The sequence below is a fragment of the Pseudorca crassidens genome, chromosome 19, assembly GCF_039906515.1.
Source record: "Pseudorca crassidens isolate mPseCra1 chromosome 19, mPseCra1.hap1, whole genome shotgun sequence".
In the NCBI taxonomy this organism is placed as follows: domain Eukaryota; kingdom Metazoa; phylum Chordata; class Mammalia; order Artiodactyla; family Delphinidae; genus Pseudorca; species Pseudorca crassidens.
In genome coordinates, this window is record NC_090314.1 from 44,076,554 (window position 1) to 44,082,958 (window position 6,405).

The 6,405-nt window shown below is 44.9% G+C and overlaps 1 pseudogene; it reads right to left on the bottom strand.

The window, feature by feature from the left end:
* Window positions 1-2,553: 2,553 nt before the first annotated feature.
* LOC137211659 (large ribosomal subunit protein uL15-like) lies at window positions 2,554-5,458 on the bottom strand (annotated as a pseudogene).
* Window positions 5,459-6,405: the final 947 nt, after the last annotated feature.

Here is a 6,405-nt window from a genome sequence, read left to right on the forward strand (position 1 = left end):
CTCTTCAGCTATGGGGGCCGATGGGGATCCCTGGCACGATTTCAAGAAGGGGTGGGAAAGGTATCCTTCACCCACACTGGCTCAGGGGCCTGGCCCAGCCTGGAAAAACCCTAGGTTAATGCTTGGGAGTGCTGGGGTTCCCTTGGGACTGGGCCTGGGTGGGGAGACACTGGCCTGGACCAAGTCCAAAGGAAAGAACATGCTGGGGCCCATTCCAAAAACAGGATGTGACGTTGAGGGCACTGCTGACCTCCCCATTCCCAGCCTCCACCTGCTTCTGGCTAAAGCTGCTCCCTGCCCCCTGCCCCCCGGCCACGGGGGCTCAGCACATACCTCATCTCCCCTGGAATGGGCCCTGCCCTGGACGCATGGCCACTGCTGGGTCAGGCCACCAGCCCAGCCTGGAAAAATCCTCATCAGACCAGACCCATCTGCCCGTGGAGAGTGGAAAGTGGCAGAGGTGGTGGGCTGGGCTGGGGGGGGTGGGGGACATGGAGCCCACGGTCACCCTGTGCTGTCCCCAGTCCCTGATACCACAGGGCCAGACACAGGAGACTCTACAATCTCCGGGGCCCATCCTTCCTCCCAGACAGCGCCGTCCAGCCTGGGAGGAGGTGTCGCTGTTGTTGCCCAGAGCTGGCGGCACGTGGCCCTGTTCTTGGCCAAATGTGAGGTCTGGGGCTGGGCTCAGAGCCTGTCCTGCCCTGGTCCACGTTCAGTCTCTGTCCCAGACACCTCACCCTGACCCGTCAGGCTGTGGAGCCACTTCCCATGCATGTCCATCACACATGAACACACACATGCAGGCACACGCATGTTGGCACCTGGTAAATTAATACTCGTGACATCATCAACGCACGGCTGTATTTTCTCTCCCCTGTGTCCCTCTAACATTTAAAAAAGTCTTTACATAAATACTGCCTTTTAGTGAGGCCTTTCCTTGCTGCCCTAACTGGAATTTAACCCCTGACCTCTATCCCCTTTCTTAGCTTTATTTCCTTTGCACTGACCACTTCATAACATACTTTATATTTTTCTTATTTATCCTGTGTAGCATCCATCTCCTCCGTTAGCGTGTAAGCTCCATGAGGGCAGGGATTTTTGGTGCTTTATACACTGTCTTGACCCCAACACCTAGAACAGTTCCTGGCACTTAGTAGAAGATCGGTAAATATGTGTGGGGCAACAGAATGAATGAAATGGGGTGAGAGGATTGCGGGAGGTGCAGAGCTCCTCTGCCCCAAGAAGATGAGGACGCTGCTGGTCCGTTGGACACTCTGGTCTCTTCCAGGGCTTTGATCACTTACATGGCCAAGGGTCTTTGGAAATCTTGCTGTGCATTGGACCAGTAAAAGTAATTGCAGATCTGAAGGCAGCTTGGAGTTGGCTTGTTTTTACTGATTCCTTTTTGTTTTTCAGAGCAACCTGACTGCCTGCTCTCAAGACGTCATTATCAGGAGACTACAATTCTCCTCAGAAGATGCTTTAATGGAAATCACCATCTCCTCTTTAGTCATTCCAAGAGCATCCACTTTGATGTGGTTGAGAAATATCGTGAAGGTGATTCTGTGTTCAACTCTAGCCACAGCTCAGCGGCTTGGCAAACTGTCTCCTCATTCTCCACAGGTAAATTGTCACTAATGAGAGTGCCTATCAGTAGGTCAGGTGGAGGCTGCATGGAGGCTTTCTGGTGGTACCTGACGCGAACTTGTGGCCACCAGTTTTTAGCATTTTAATTCCTTACAACTGAAGGGGTCGGCAAAACTCAACGATTCTCCTCATTTATTATTTTTAAATTAAATACTCTTGACATGGTTGCAACACATATTCTACTTGTAGGAAGCATGTTGTTGCATAAAACTGTTCTACAGTGTTGTCATTTATTGCCGCGTGACCATGTGTGCACACGTTACTCTTAAGTATAAGGCAGTGTAGTGACACCAATGTTCCCTAGGTGTGAGTGTGGCTACTACCACTAGTTCATTCATAAACAGGGCCGGGAATAAGAAATACACACTGCAAGAATCAACTTACCGCAAGGGAGTTCAGTGCCTTCCGTGGCATGTAATAGGCCAGTGAGGAGCTGCTCTTTGTTAGTTTTAACTGTTCCAGCAGACACAGCATATTCGAGATTGATCTCTTCTCGTGATGCACAGGACTGTGTTCTATTACTATGTTTAGGGCCAGACTGGAAAAGTCAGTCTTTCTAATGAAAGAGGATCAAGTGAATGATTCCTAAGTAAAGAAAGGACGATCTTCATGTGATCTTTTTTTTTTTTGCTTTTATTTAAAAAAAGTTTTAATTGATGTATAGTTGACTTACAATATTGTGTAAGTTTCCGGTGTACAGCAAAGTGACTCAGATATATATATATATATTTCTTTCTAAAAATTCTCTTCCATTATGGGTTATTACAAGATATTGAATATAGTTCCTTGTGCTTACAGTAAATCCTTGTTGTTTATCTAGTTTATATATGGTAGTGTGTATCTGTTAATCCTATACTCCTAACTTATCCCTCCCCCCTCCCCTTTGGTAACCCTCCCCTTTGTTTTCTATGTCTGTGAGTCTGTTTCTGTTTTGTAAATAAGTTCATTTGTACTATTTTTTAGATTATACGTATAAGTGATATCATATAATATTTGTCTTTCTCCATCTGACTTACTTCACTTAGTATGATAATCTCCAAGTCCATCCATGTTGCTGCAAATGGCATTATTTCATTCTTTTTTATGGCTAAGTAGTATTCCATTGTGTATATATACCACATCTTCTTTATCCATTCATCTGTCGAAGGGCACTTAGGTTGTTTCCATGTCTTGGCTATTGTAAATAGTCCTGCAATGAACATTGTGGTGCTTGGATCTTTTCTGGATATATGCCCAGGAGTGGGATTGCTGGATCATATGGTAGCTCCATTTTTAGTTTTGTAAGATACCTCCATACTGTTTTCCACAGTGGCTGCACCAATATACATTCCCACCAACAGTGTAGGAGGATTTCCTTTTCGCCACACCCTCTCCAGCATTTATTATTTGTAGACTTTTATTTTTTAAGGTTCTTTTCCTATGTAAGTCATTACAGAGCATTGAGTAGAGTTCCCTGTACTGCACAGCAGGTTATTATTAGTTATCTATTTTATATAGTAGTGTGTATATGTCAGTCCCAATCTCCCAGTTTATCCCTCCCCCACCTCCTCCTTATCGCTTGGTAACCATAAGTTTGTTTTCTATATCTGAGACTCTACTTCTGTTTTGTAAATAAGTTCATTTGTGCCCTTTTTTTAGATTCCACATATAAGTGATATCATATGATATTTGTCTTTCTGTGTCTGACTTTACTCAGTATGACAATCTCTAGGTCCATCCATGTTGCTGCAAATGGCATTATTTTGTTCTTTTTTATTGCTGAGTAATATTCCATTGTATATATGTGCCACATCTTCTTTATCCATTCTTCTGTTGATGGACATTTAGGTTGATGGACATTTAGGTTGCTTCCATGACCTGGCTATTGTAAATAGCGCTGCTATGAACATTGGGGTGCATGTATATTTTTGAATTATGGTTTTCTCAGGGTATATGCCCAGGAGTGGGACTGCTGGATCATACGGTAGTTCTAGTTTTAGTTTTTTAAGGAACCTCCATAATGTTCTCCATAGTGGCTGCACCAATTTACATTCCCACCAACAGTGTAGGAGGGTTCCCTTTTCTCCACGCTCTCTCCAGCATTTATTATTTGTAGACTTTTTTTTTTTAAGCAGTTGTTAACATTTAATGAATCTCCCACCAGGTGGCTTCAAGCTACTAGGACACGTGCCCCACCCACACCCTTAATCTCCTCAGCTCTTCTGCTGAAGAATCTGGCCTTTACGATGCAGGCCGCTTTGGGAGTTTTCCTTCCTCAGAACATTGTATTGATAGTAGCCTGAAGGTACCACATCAATGATAGGAGCAGCTCATCTTGTTCTTGACAACATTTACCCGTGTCTGCTCACCGACCAAGGTTCCACAATTTATCACGGTTCAGAGCTGGGCAGAAGCTCTGGTCCCTCTTTAAGTGGTAATGCCAGATAACAACTTTCCCAAAGTATCCTGGGTGATATTTGTGGAAGTTGATCCTGTGGTGATGCATGCCACCAGCATTACCGCGGCCTCCCGGGTGCTTCCGGTGTTTGCTGTTGCAGCTGTGGCTGTATCTCATGTGGCCCTAAGTTTCCAGGTCTCCCTCAGTCTGGATGGCTGTAGACTTTTTGATGATGGCCATTATGACCGGTGTGATACCTCATTGTAGTTTTTTTTTTTTTGCGGTACATGGGCCTCTCACTGTTGTGGCCTCTCCCGTTGCGGAGCACAGGCTCTGGACACACAGGCTCAGCGGCCATGGCTCACGGGCCCAGCCGCTCCGCAGCATGTGGGATCTTCCCAGACCGGGGCACGAACCCGTGTCCCCTGCATAGGCAGGCGGACTCTCACCACTATGCCACCAGGGAAGCCCTTTTGTTTTCTTAAAAATAAATTTTATTTATTTATTTTTGGCTGCGTTGGGTCTTCGTTGCTGTGTGTGGGCTTTCTCTAGTTGTGGCGAGCGGGTCTACTCTTCGTTGCGGTGCGCGGGCTTCTTATTGTGGTGGCTTCTCTTGTTACGGAGCACGGGCTCTAGAAGAGTGGGCTTCAGTAGTTGTGGCACGCGGGCTCAGTAGTTGTGGTGCGCGGGCTTAGTTGCTCCGCAGCATGTGGGATCTTCCCGGACCAGGAACTGAACCTGTGTCCCCTGCATTGACAGGTGGATTCTTAACCACTGTGCCACCAGGGAAGTCCCTCGTAGTTTTGATCTGGATTTCTTTACAGGTCCATGTGATCTTCTCTGCAGCATTCAGAACCAAGGCTGCCACATCCACTATCCTAGGTCATCCTGGGTTCTTTAGGTACCAAAATGGACTTTGGAGAAAAACAGAACCAACAGGAAGTATATATATATATATGATTTGTTATAGGAATTAGCTCAGTTATGGAGGCTGGGAAGTCCCATGATCTGCCATCAGCAAACTGGAGAATTAGGAAAGCTGGGGGTGTAATTCAGTTTGAGTCTGAAGGCCTGAGACCCAGGAGCACTGACATCCAAGGGCAGAAGATAGACGCCTCAGATTAGAGCGAATTCACCCTCCCTCTACCTTTTTGTTCTCAGTGGATTGGATGATCCCACCCGCATTGGTGGGAATCATCTTAACTCAGTCTACTGAGTTACATGCTAATCTTTGCCAGAGACATCCTCACAGACACACTCAGAAGTAATAGTTTACCCGCTATCTGGGCATGCCTTAACCCGGTCAAGTTGACACATACAATTAACCATCACAGGGTTTTTCAGTACAGCCTGCTCAGATTTGCAAGGAGGCAGCCCATGAGTGAAAAACACCTGAGGGCAACTCCTGGAGTGGTACCAGTTCAGCGTCATGTTAGAACTGGAACCCATATATTACTTTTATAAACAGAAAAAAAATTAAAAGTTGTTTTCATTTTGAAAGAAAACATGTAACATCACTATTTTTGTAAGCTATGGGAAGATACAAAGAAGAAACCAAAAATCACCCAAATTTCATTAACCGGAGAAAAGCAACTGACGTTTTGCTGCAACTTGCAATAAGGCCTTTCAATGCATATTGCATTCTCGAACTTTAGTGTGCACCAGGATTAGCTGGGGTGCTTGTTAATACAAGTGCTTTTAAGTCAGTAGTTCTGGGGTGGGCCCGATAATGAGAATTTCTAACCACCTCTCCAGTCTTGCTGTCACAGTCAGTCCAGAGGCCACACGCAGAGAAGCACTGGTCCAGAGTTTACACCTCTGCTGTTCCAAGCAGGGTCTCCAACCAGTACTATTGACATCACTTGGGAACCTGTTAGTAATACAATTTCAGGCCCCACCCCAGACCTACTGAATCAGAATCTGCGGTTTAACAAGATCCCTAAGGGATTTGAAACACAGGTTTGAGAAGCACTGGTTTATATTTGAGCCTCATACTGTCTGAAAGATAGCTTTTCCTCCCTACTTTATTGTGATCTAATTTACACACAGTAAAATGCACCATTTTATAATTGAGTTTTGACAAATTATATTAAGAGTTTGGTATCTTTTCCCCCCTCTTCCTAACAGAATGAGAACTTTCCTGTGCTACCAAATATTTTGGGAAAACATGACTTTTAACTGATTCTATAATACATGGTAAGTAAGGATGTGCCAGTTTAATTAGTTCTTCTGTTGTGGGACATCTGTGCTGTTCCCGGTTTCTCACCAGTGTAAACAATGCTTCAATGAACTCTTTTGGACACAAACGTTTCATTTTTCAGACAATAATTTTCCAAAAGTGTTATTACTGAGGCAGGCAAGAACAAACATCCATTACG